At 35.3% G+C, this 11,851-nt stretch overlaps 2 pseudogenes; both read left to right on the top strand.

Annotated features, from left to right (window-relative positions):
* Window positions 1–799: 799 nt before the first annotated feature.
* On the top strand, window positions 800–3,554 carry LOC141823143 (IQ domain-containing protein IQM1-like; annotated as a pseudogene).
* A 4,814-nt stretch (window positions 3,555–8,368) lies between these two features.
* LOC141823132 (cysteine-rich receptor-like protein kinase 2) overlaps window positions 8,369–11,851 on the top strand; it is a 22,825-nt pseudogene continuing 19,342 nt past the window's right edge.

Genomic DNA, 11,851 nt, shown 5'->3' with positions numbered 1-11,851 from the left:
TTTTTTTAAAAAATTAAAATAAAAAATTCAATTGATTAATGAGCTTGATTTTTTAAATAATTTAAATTTAAAAATTTTAATTTGACTCATTTAAAAGTGTAATTTAAATTTAAAAATTTTAATATTTGTATAGAATCAAGGGGTTCTTGGCGCAGCGGTTACGTGGGGGTTTTTTTTAAATCAAAATCCATTTGGCTGCCGCTGGTTTTGCCTCGAAGCCGGTGGAAGGCTCGTATTTTTAACAAATTGATCTATTGCGTCGTGATTTAGTCTGTTTGACGGCTGCTATGGATCGTTTCATAAATACCTAACTAATTATAGAATCGTCTCGCTGGAGCCACTCTAGTCTTAGATTCTACGTTAGATCGTCCTTTTTATCACGTGCTCGTGTCCTATTAATGCTTTTTACTCAAAAATTTCTAGAAGAAAGAAACAGAAAAAGAAGAGAAAATGAAGGAAAGGAAAAAAAAAAGAGATCCAATCTCGCAGCCGTGAGCAAGGCTCTCCATGACTGCAAAGTCACTCGCATGAGGCTGCCCGTAACTAATTAAGAGATTGACCAAAAAAATCAATATTTTCAATTTCAGATAGATGAAAAAACTGGGCATAGATTAAAGACAGAGAGTGTTAATTAACTACTGAACTCATTAAATAAGCATCGAATTCAGATTTATGATGATGGCTAATTAATTCTACTAAATGGTATTGAACTTGCATCTTCAACTTCAGTGCTGATAGTGCTCCCAAAGGTACTTGATTAGATTCTGTTGCCATTTATGTGGCTGGTCAATTATCAGCCATGGAGCTGGACTACTTTGACCCTGCATCTGCCGACAAGATCTACTTAGCAATTTCCAAGAAGCTGCAAAGGCTTCTCTTTGGGCACAGCCCGTCAAAGGCGAAATTGGAAAATTTGCTGACTATGTTTTTTTTACACTTTCCAATCTCTTTTCGACAATATCAGAAGACTTGTAGAGCAGTTTAGTCAATGTCGTACGCCCTCTAATCTACTGTCCTTTTCTGCCATTAACATAAATACTAAGGAAGATGGTGGCTTGATTAATTTATGAGGGATAAGATCATCTGTCATCCTATGAATTTTTCGGTTCTTGATTAATTTATGATTATGGTTTCTGCGGCCAGCAAGAGGGAACGTGGTTTGGTCAACGTCGTGCCCTGTGGTCTACTGTCCTTTTCTGCCATTAATATAAATACTGAGGCAGATGAACGAGATAAACCTATCTTCCTTTTGCGGGCTGCAAGAGTGCAAGGTACAGCGACGACTTCTGGTTCACTCACTTTCCCTTTTTTCTTCCTGAAATTTTGCAGAATTCTGGTTTCTGCAGCTAGTAGCGAATTGAAGAGCGAGCAATCGAGCTTCCAGGAGGCGAGATGGTTCCAGCCCACTGAGCAAGGCAGTTCTTGAGAAGTCATTGAGCTTTAGGAATCGGGAAGCTCAAGTGGCCGAGCTAGATGACGACAAGCAAGCCAGCAGCAACCATGAAGTTGCATCGCATCCATCTCGTATCAAGACCCCTGTCAACTTTGTGGTTCCCCGTGTGAAGCTCCCGCAGCCGCCTTCTTCATTCACATCCCCAAGGGATTTTCAGCGAGCGACATGATGCCGCGACCACCCTGCAGAGGGTCTACAAGGGATACCGAACCCGGAGAAACTTGGCAGATTGTGCCGTCGTAGTGGAGGAACTCTGGTTCGCATCCGAATTTCACATCGCACCAGTAGTTAGAGCAAAGGAGTTTGATTTCTCGTTTGAACTTGTTTTCTACTGTTGTTGTTGCACTTGCAGGTGGAAGGCACTGGATTTCGCATCCCTTAAGCGCACTTCTGTCTCGTTCTTTCACGAGGAGCAGCAAGAAACAGCAGTCTCTAAATGGTCGAGGGCCAAGAACAGATTAGCTAGGGTGAGTTTTCAATTATTCCTTTTGCGATGTTTGTTCCATAGAAACGCCATGAAATCTATATTCTCATTTTCAGGTCGGTAAGGGTCTGTCCAAAGATGAGAAGGCCCAGAAACTAGCATTGCAGCACTGGCTAGAAGCTGTAAGTATCGATCTGTTTCCTCTGTAAAGCATGTTCAAAGATGAGTTTAAAATATGTTCGTTTCTATTGCGCAGATCGATCCCCGGCATCGATATGGTCACAATCTGCATCTGTACTACGATGTTTGGTTTGCCTGTGAAAGCGCCCAGCCATTCTTCTACTGGTACGACTAAGAACCATGCAATTCTTGACTGGTTTTATGGCCCTGGCTTATGCTTTCTCCTTATGAAGGTTGGATGTCGGAGATGGAAGAGAAGTGAACCTCGAAAAGTGCCCAAGAAGCAAGCTTCAAAAGCAGTTGATTACCTACCTTGGTCCAGTAAGCTGCTAGCTCCTCGTTCGACATTAACACTAATTTTCCATTAGATCGAATCTCACAAAGCATGCCTTTCCTCAAATTGCAGAAAGAGAGAGAAGCTTACGAAGTCATTGCAGACAAGGGGAAGCTTCTGTATAAACAAAGTCAGGAGCTTCTGAATACTACAGAAGGATCCAAGTGGATATTCGTTCTCAGCACCTCGAGGACATTATACGTCGGGCGAGTACGTAAAAAGATCTAAACATGGTGTGTGTGTGTGTGTGTGTGTGTTCAATGCCTATAACTTACTAACTTGGTGTTCCATCTGAGCAGAAGAACAAAGGCACATTTCAGCACTCTAGCTTCTTGGCTGGAGGGGCTACAACAGCTGCTGGTAGGATGGTTGCAAAGGAAGGCAAACTGAAGGTACGAAGACATCCAAGTTAATGCAACCTTAATCTTTTGTTAATTATCTAATAAACTGTTAAAATATCAGGCTATATGGCCATACAGTGGGCATTACCTCCCTACAGAATACCACTTCAAGGAATTCATTAGCTTCCTCGAGGACAACCATGTAGACCTCACTGATGTCAAGGTGAACTAGCTAGTTCTTTCTTCTTTTCATCCGAAGGATCAATTCTTTAACCTTTTTCTTTAATTTGCAGAGGTGTGCAGTCGACGACGACGAGTACCCCACGCCGGAAAAGAATGGCGTCGAGATAGCAGAGGCAGTAACTGAGGTTGTGAATGATAGAAATGAAGTGGAGAACAAAGAAGCTGAACAGCCTTCAGAGCAAAACAAGGAGGAAGTGGCATTCGATATCGGAAAGCCTTTGTCGTGCAAATGGTCCACCGGCACCGGTGCCCGGATTAGCTGTGTCTATGACTACTCTGCCGATCTCCGGTCCAGGGCCCTCGAGCAAGTCAACCTCTCTCCCAGGGTGGTTCCTTCACCCATTTGGAACAAGGTTCCAATTCCTTCTCCGAGACCAAGCAACAAAGTCAGGCTGTCACCGAGGTTTCAGTACATGGGCATTCCTACTCCCACTGGTGTCTCCCCTGCCATCGCCCTGATGAACTGAAGCCGAGCAATATCAGTAGTGACAGTACTAATGGAGAATGAACTCGATAATTCTTTTGTTACAAGTTTTTGTTTTTCTACTTGTTTGATCAAGATGAAGGATTTGCTTTCAATTCCTCTTCTTCTGTTTTCTTTACCTTCCACTCACCATCAAGTTGTAGGTCTCTGATTGAATGAAGTAATTTGGGCACGATGAGAGAATGAATCATAGTCAAACTGACGTTGCTACTCCCTATGAAAAGTCAAACGCTGTCAGCCAAACTCACGTCTTTCTAAGATATTGTTGAATTTCTCTCTTCCTCCTTTCACATCTTCTTGACCTTGAGCTTGGTCTTCTCTCTAAATGACAAGTGGCCTTCTCTAGATGCTCTCTTTGAGACGTAGCATTGTTGTTCTCTCTCTCAGTGCACATGGATTGACCTTATACTTGCCCATCATGACCTGATGTCTCACCAGATGAGCTAATCACAAACGTCATTGAGAATGCTCGTGCAAGTCAAGCCTTCTCTCTTATTGTCCAACTCAGTGCATGCGCGTGGACTTTGTGCTTTTCTCTTCAGACGTAGGATTTAGAACACCTCTTCTTCCCTTTAAAACCATCTCCAACCCATATCACCAAATTTGGTATCATTTTCACACTAAAATGGTACAATTTCAACACCAAATACTATTTCAACTCCAACCCACTCACACCATTTTATACCAAAAAGGAATATTCTTTAAATATTCTATTTATTTTTATTCATTTATTCATAATTTAATTATCGATATATATTTTAATTTAATAATTAATTTATGATAATTATTATATTTAAAATTAATATTTTATTTATATTTAATTTATATGGTGTTATATACATTTAATTTATATTTATAATAAATAATAAATAATATATTTATAATAAATAATTAATAATTAAAATAATAATTATAAATTTATTTTTATTTATGATATTTAATAATATATATTATTTTATATTTATATTTAATTATATAACAAAAAATAAATAAAAAATGGCATCACCAAATTTGGTAATGCTACAGTGCATCACCAAATTTGGTGATGTACTAAGCATCACCAAATTTGGTGATGTGATTTGGGGTATTGGTGAAGGGAATTGGTGTAAAAATTACACTAAATTTGGGTTTTTGGGGATGGGTTGGAGTTGCCCTAAAAGCTTTTGAATGATGAGTTAGGCTGGAAAATGATCGATCAAATTTTTTAGGAGTTTAGAGCGTGATAGAAGGAAAATTTTAATAGAACATTGTAAAAGCGGATGTGTTTTAGATTTTTTTTTTTCAAAATTAAAATTAGATGGATACAAATTAAAAGAACACCTCTTTTTATTGAAATTGTCAAAAGAGTATTTTTTTATTAATTATAAAAAAAAGTCCATCCCATCTCATTCTATTTTTATTACTCGAATAACTCTATTTGTAACAATTGCAATTTATAATTCTATCCTATTTTATTTTTATTACTCTCGTGACCCTCCTTTGTCCTCTTTGAAGCAACTATTATTTATAATAGCTACAATATATTATCGATCACATAGTTATGAAATTATAATTATTATAATACTTGAGTAAACTATTCAACTCAACTCATTAATCATTGAATAACATATTATAGTAGATATGAACAATAGTTAGTACAATGTAGATATATTTAAGTAGGTAAATAATAATGATTTTTAGTACCATAAATCTTAAAATATTAACTCGTCCATCCATGAGGTTCAAATTCAATTGGTTCAGGATTAAAAAATTTAAATCAATCAAACTTAGGGTGTTAGGGTCGATCATAAGAAGATAAGGTGGAATTTTTTTTTTAATGATTCCAATTGTTCTAGTCTGAATATAGGAGCGTGGTAATAACTTCTGAAATAAAGAATTGGCGAGAGCAAGATGACTCAGTATAGGAGTCGACAGGAGCATAATGAGTTTGTAGGAGTAGGAGCAAGATGACTTGATAGGAGTCGACTTCATTAAATCAACTTTGTGTAATATATGATCGATTCCTAAAGAAAGTAACATGTAACATAGGACTCACCCGGAGTTAATCCGATGAGGTCTTTTTGATATCTAAGTCATGAGGGAGCCCAAAAAATATAAAGCGGAGACAATAATAAGGAATGCTTAAATGAGATAAATGATGATATGATTTTTCTTTAGAATCGATAGCTCTCCTTTTTCTTAGAGCATCATCTGATCTCCCTTAGAATCTCCCTCTCCTTATCTTATATTGGGAGAGAAGTTTAAGAGACGTAGCTTTGGGGGAGAAAACTAAGGGGTATAATTCATGGAGAGAAATTTAATGGGTGCTATTTATGGAGAGAAGTCCAAGAGATGCATCTCATTAAAGAATGTTGTGATAACTAACATGTCCCTTCACTTGCTATGTCCTTTCGCTCACTTCACTTACGACATCTGTTTGCTTGTCATGAGTTCGGGAAATTGAGGAGTCGATGACTAGAACGATGGTCAGAGATAGATGAAATGACTCCTGTGTTAATCGGATCAAAGGACCTTCTACATTAATTTCCCCTTTTGGCCAAGTCAAGTTGAGTTGTCAAACAGGTCAACCAATGACGGGAACGGGCTAATCCTACAGAAACCCATCATATGATAGGGCGGGATGGGCCGGCCCGCCAATTTAGCGGGTTGAAAAATTTTCAACTCAACCTAACTTAAGGCGGGTCGCGGGTTAGGCGGGCTAACCCATGGCCTTGTCAAAAAATAAAAAAATATAGAAAATATTAAAATTTTTAAGTTTGGATTGTAGTTTAAACGGATCAAGTTGAAAATTTTAAGTTTGCATTGCGGTTTAGACAGATCAAGCCCATTAATTCATTGAATTTTCTCCTTTAATTTTAAATTTTGAAAAAAAATAAATTTTTTCAACTCGCGGGCCAACCCATGTGGGTCGTGAGCCGACCCAAGTAGGTCGCGAGCCGACCCAAGTAGGTCGCAAGCCGACCTACGCGGGTTACGGGTTTAGGCGGATCGATCCATCTTAATACATTTTAAAATGGATTGATAAAATTTCAATTCAATCTACTTAAATTATTCAACGAATGAACCAATTCGATGGACCTAACTCAAATTAACAGCTCTAGAGTCGAAGATCTACCATGTGGATCTCTTCCTTACCTATGGAACCAACAAAAAGATGTCCTTTTAATTTTTATCCATAAAATTAGTATTTCTACGTGGAATCGTTCAAGTTAGCAACCAAAATTGTTATTGCGCAAAGGAGCAATCACTGCCTTTGAAATTGCTTACTCTCCTTAATCCAACGGCTGGATGCTCCGAGCTAGCCGCTTTCAATCCGCCCCTCATCCAACCCTCCACTAAATTATCGATCGAATCCCCTCCCTTTCACAAGACTCCTCAATTTTCAACCCTCTTTGTGGATTTGACCCGAAATACCTACTTTATTTTTGTTCATTTTTTTTCCCTCTCGTAGACGCTTTGTAACGAAGGTGAGCAAATTTGGATTCAACTAAATAATCGATGAAATTGAATTAATTCAAAAATTCAATTGAAGTTTACTTTTTTTTTTTAAAAAAACATATCGATTATTTTAATTAAATCGGTTTGGTTTTCGATTATAAATTTTAAAAATCAGTAAAAGTTTTTTATTAAAAAAATAGAATCTTAATTTAAATCATAAAAGTTTATTGTATTGGATTTATTTAAACTTGACTATTGAATCTAAGTTTGGTAAGAAAAGAAACCTTCAAAAAATGTAATTAAATTTCTCAATATTAAATGCTTAAAATAAAGCTTCTAAAAATTTAATATTTTTTATTTTAAAAAAAATCAGTTAATTCCACTATCAACTAAATTAATTAATTTTTTAATTAATTCAGTATTTTCAATTTTAATAATAAAAATTAGTTAATTTGATTGTTTTAAAAAATTAATTAATTTAATTTTAAGAAATTTGTTTAGATCGATTTAATTTTAACTGAATACTCATTGCGAAACAAATTTCAATAGTAATTTTCATTTTTATTTTGATTTTTTGCTTTAGCATATTTATGGCTTTATTGTGTCCCCCTCCCTCTCTTGCATATAAGGATGAAAAATAATTTAATTAAATCAAATTAATTAATCGAATCAATTAAATTTAAAATTTTAGTTTGATTATTTTAAAATTTAATATTTTTTTAAAAAATATTAATTATTTTGATTCAATTTTAATTTTAAAACTTTTAATTCAATTAAACTGAATAAATCAGATTTTAAATTCTTAAACCGAGAAACTCTTAAGTCCTTAATTTTGACTTAACCAAATAAAAAACTTAAAATTTGATAGAAATATATAATTATTAAAAAGTTTTATAAATTCAATTGAGAAATTAAATTAATTAATATTTGATAAGGTTCAGTTTGTTTCATTTTTATTCAAAAGCTCATATGATTCGATTAATTAAAAAAAATTAATTTGTTGGATTTTGATTAAATCAATTTAATTTTAGTATGTATAATTATTTAAACACTCCGTCTACTAAATATGGCCTTTGTGGACTTCGATTGAGGACAATTGGCCCAATAAATCTTAGGCCCAGTATAAGATACGATAACTTCCCAGGTCGGTAAAAGCAATCACATGTTGTTTCCCGCCTTCCGGTTCCTCCATTTGGGTTTCGATCTCCGGCGTGGATCTCAACTGTTCCACCGATCTGAATCCCGTCCGTCGAATCGTCTCTTAGGGTTTCGATCTCCGGCGCTCTCTGCGGGATCTCTACTGTAAAAGCCATCTCATGTTGTTTCCCGCCTTCTCGTTCCCCCATTTGGGTTTCGATCTCCGGCGTGGATCTCAACTGTTCCACCGATCTGAATCCCGTCCGTCGAATCGTTTCTTAGGGTTTCGATCCGCGCTCTCTGCGGGATCTCTACTGTTCCACCGACCTTGACGATGCACATCAAGGAGATTTCCCTTGAGGGGTTATCCTTGATTCCATCTGTTTCGTCCTCGGCATCAGCAATCTCCAGCAGTTCCTGGCCAGCAACCTCCAAGAACTCGTCTACAAGTAGGGCCAGGCAGGCATCACGAATGTCATCATCTCCATTGTCTTTGACAATTCTGATAGGTCTCGAAGCCCGCTAGGCTGAGGACTCCTCGGAGATCACTGTCAGCCGACAGGTTCGTTGAGTCCTTTTGTGCATCTTGAGCTTGGTTTCTGCAATCTTTTGAGGAATTTTTTTTTCTTTCTTTTGATTTTCCCTTTTTTTAAAAAACAAAACAAAATGCATATTTAGAATTTTGGTATTAAAATTAACTGCTTTCTTAAAGAGGCCCAGTCTCAGATGCTTCATTGAATGAATGAAATGAGGTACAGGTGCTATCAAATTTACTTATTTGCTAGAATTTGCAATCTCTAGAACAGTTTAAACTTTGTTGCGTTTTTTTTTTTTTTTTTTTTCATATGGAATTATAATCTAGAACAGTTATAGATTCTTCTTCATGAATGCTTGTCCTTTTTAGCAGGCGAAGGCCTACACTGAATACTTGTGCTTCTAGGACTTACAATTTCATTTTAGCTGCTGGTTAAAGGTCTTTGTGTTAGTGTGGTCATGTATATCCATGTTTCTCAAAAATCTCCTTTTTTTATTAGTGGTTACTTCCGCTTGAGCAATAAAATATCCTTGTTTATGCTTGCAGTATCTGAATTTATTGAGCCTCTAATGAATTCAGTCATTATGTGAAGATTGTTCAAAAAAGGATATCTTCATTATATGCCTTTACGTCGATGATCTCATCTACTTTGGAACTAATAAAGTTATGGTGGAAGAATTCATAAACAAAATGATGATAGATTTTGAAATAAGAGACTTGGGATATATGAAATACTTTCTTGGAATCAAAGAGCAGGAAGAATTTTTCTAATCTTAAGAAAGATACATTGAGGATCTTCTCAAAAAATTCAATATGAGTTAGTGCAAGCCAATTTCCACTCCTATGGTGTTCAATGAAAAATTTCAACCTAGACACCGTAGTAGAATGGTAAGATGTGGAAATTTTATAGAATTACGATTGACTTCTTTTTCAAGTTTGAATGATCCCTTGTTTTATTTTGATCAAGTGTGAATTATCTAAGCTATCAATTAAATGAAGGAATACTAGAAATACTCAAGTCAGTCAATCTAGACAATTTTTCCAATATGGTAGCTGATTAAGATACTTTACTAGAAGAATAGGAAGCATAACTTGACAATTTGAGTACAAAACATTGGCAATTTTAAATGAAGAAAGACTAGGAGTATTCAAGACAATCTAGTTAGTGCCAAATCAACCTAGACACCATAGTAGAATGGTAAGATGTGGGAATTTTATAGAATTATGATTGACTTCTTTTTCAAGTTTGAATGGTCCTTTATTTTATTTTGATCAAGTGTGAATTATCTAAACTATCAATTAAATGAAGGAATAATAGAAATACTCAAATCAGTCAATCTAGACAATTTTGCCAATCTGGTAGCTGACTAAGATACTTTACTAGAAGAATAGGAAGCATAACTTGACAATCTAGTTAGTGTCAAATCAACCTAGTTTTGTAGATGAACTTCTTTTAGAGATTTGAATGGTCCCTTATTTTCAGGATCAACAGAATGAATTGTCTAAATATAAATTTAAATGGAGATTAGAGTACTTAAGTCAATGTAAAACGTAGCCCTTTTATAAAATTATGATCCACTTCCTTTTCCAGTGTGAATACTTCTTTGTTTTTATCAATCAACAGTATATCTAAACTACTACTTTAGGGGAAACCCATAGATTTTCCATCCAGGTTTTTGATTTAAAACATAAAGAAAAATATCTTGTTGAATAGGAAAACAATAAGTCGCTATTAATCAGAGGATTAAGCCTTGTGAACAAGCTATCAAATAAAAATACTCTTTAAAATTTCAAAAAGGCCATTAAAAATCAGAAACAACTTTATAAATTATCCACAAAAAAAGAGGAAGACTGAAATGAAGTGGCAGTAACTGAGGTTGTGAATGACATAGGTAATGAAACATCCATCGAAAATCTGATACCTTTGTTAAACACTGTGCAAATTTAATTATATCACTTGTGATATATTTACATCCATAAAAAATTGTATAGAAGACTGAAACATGTCATGACAAGCTGAAATGCAGTTAAAAGGATTATATTCATTAAAAAAGATTGTATAGCAGGTTGAAATCAATTATGATTCATTTGGTCTTAATAAGGATAGAAAGGATATGCTTCATGCCCATGATTTCCAATTGTGCAAAGTTCTAGTCTTTTTCTTTTGCAAAATGAACTGTGCTTGGCATTTTATGTTTCTTATCCAAGTAATTTCTCATTAGGTTTTCTTTGTGCAGGCGATATATTAGGGGCAACTGAGTTACAAGGTCCATTAAATTTCCATTACAAAGATCTAAAAAAAGCTACAAATAATTTTAGTGAAGGTAGTAAATTAGGAGGCGGAGGTTTCGATGATGTGTACAAGGTGAGATCCATTAATTGTTTAAAATGTTTTGTTTTTGATGAATCACGTACTAGATCTGGAAACTTGGGTAAAGTTTTAAGGTTTTACTTCTATCGTCAATAATTGTGATGGCATAGTTGATATACACAATTGCCCTATGCTAAAAGAGTCAGTTAAGATATGCTGACAGTTCTAATTTTCACATGGTATACTGAAAAATGGCAAAACAGTTGCTGTAAAGAGACTAGCAACTGCTCAAATTAGTAGGTCAAGAGCAGATTTTGAGAGTGAAGTGAAGCTCGTTAGCAATGTTCACCATAGAAATTTAATTCGTCTACTTGGATGTTCTAGCAAAGGCAAAGATTTTCTTCTTGTGTATGAGTACATGACAAATAGCAGCCTTGACAAATTCATCTTTGGTAATTTCTTAATTTTAACATACAAACATATTGCATCTTACTCTGAATGTATGCTTCATTAATATATTGTTGATGTGTACAACCTCAAATAGGCAACTTGCATCAAATTTCTTCCTTGAAAACATTGTTTTGCCTGTCTAGGGACCTTGGAGTAGTTCATTGTTGCCAAAAGCAAAAGCAAAAAAACAGGAAATAGGTAGTGCTTCGATGCACAGAATTGTTGCATAAAAGGGACAAAAAGATAAAAAATAAGTATCATTGATCAACCTCTTGTGCTACTTTAGCATGAGTAAAAGTTGTCACTGTAACTTTCTTGATTAGCAATTATAGTAAAAAGGATTCAGATTTTCAGTAAAATTGAGTTAACCAACCTATTGCATAGAGAAATGTAGAGACTTCAGGAACCTTTTTTGAAATACAATTTTCAATTCTATCACGGAGGGTTCAGTTTAAATTATGTCGTCATAACCCAAGTGGTGTTTTTTCCCTTTCTGTGCCCTTAAAAAGGGCTTTCTTCTG

This window comes from Curcuma longa, chromosome 1 (assembly GCF_044706935.1).
Source record: "Curcuma longa cultivar G26 ecotype Majalengka, Jawa Barat chromosome 1, ITB_CL_G26_1.1, whole genome shotgun sequence".
Classification (NCBI taxonomy): domain Eukaryota; kingdom Viridiplantae; phylum Streptophyta; class Magnoliopsida; order Zingiberales; family Zingiberaceae; genus Curcuma; species Curcuma longa.
This window is presented reverse-complemented; position numbering and strand designations above follow the sequence as displayed.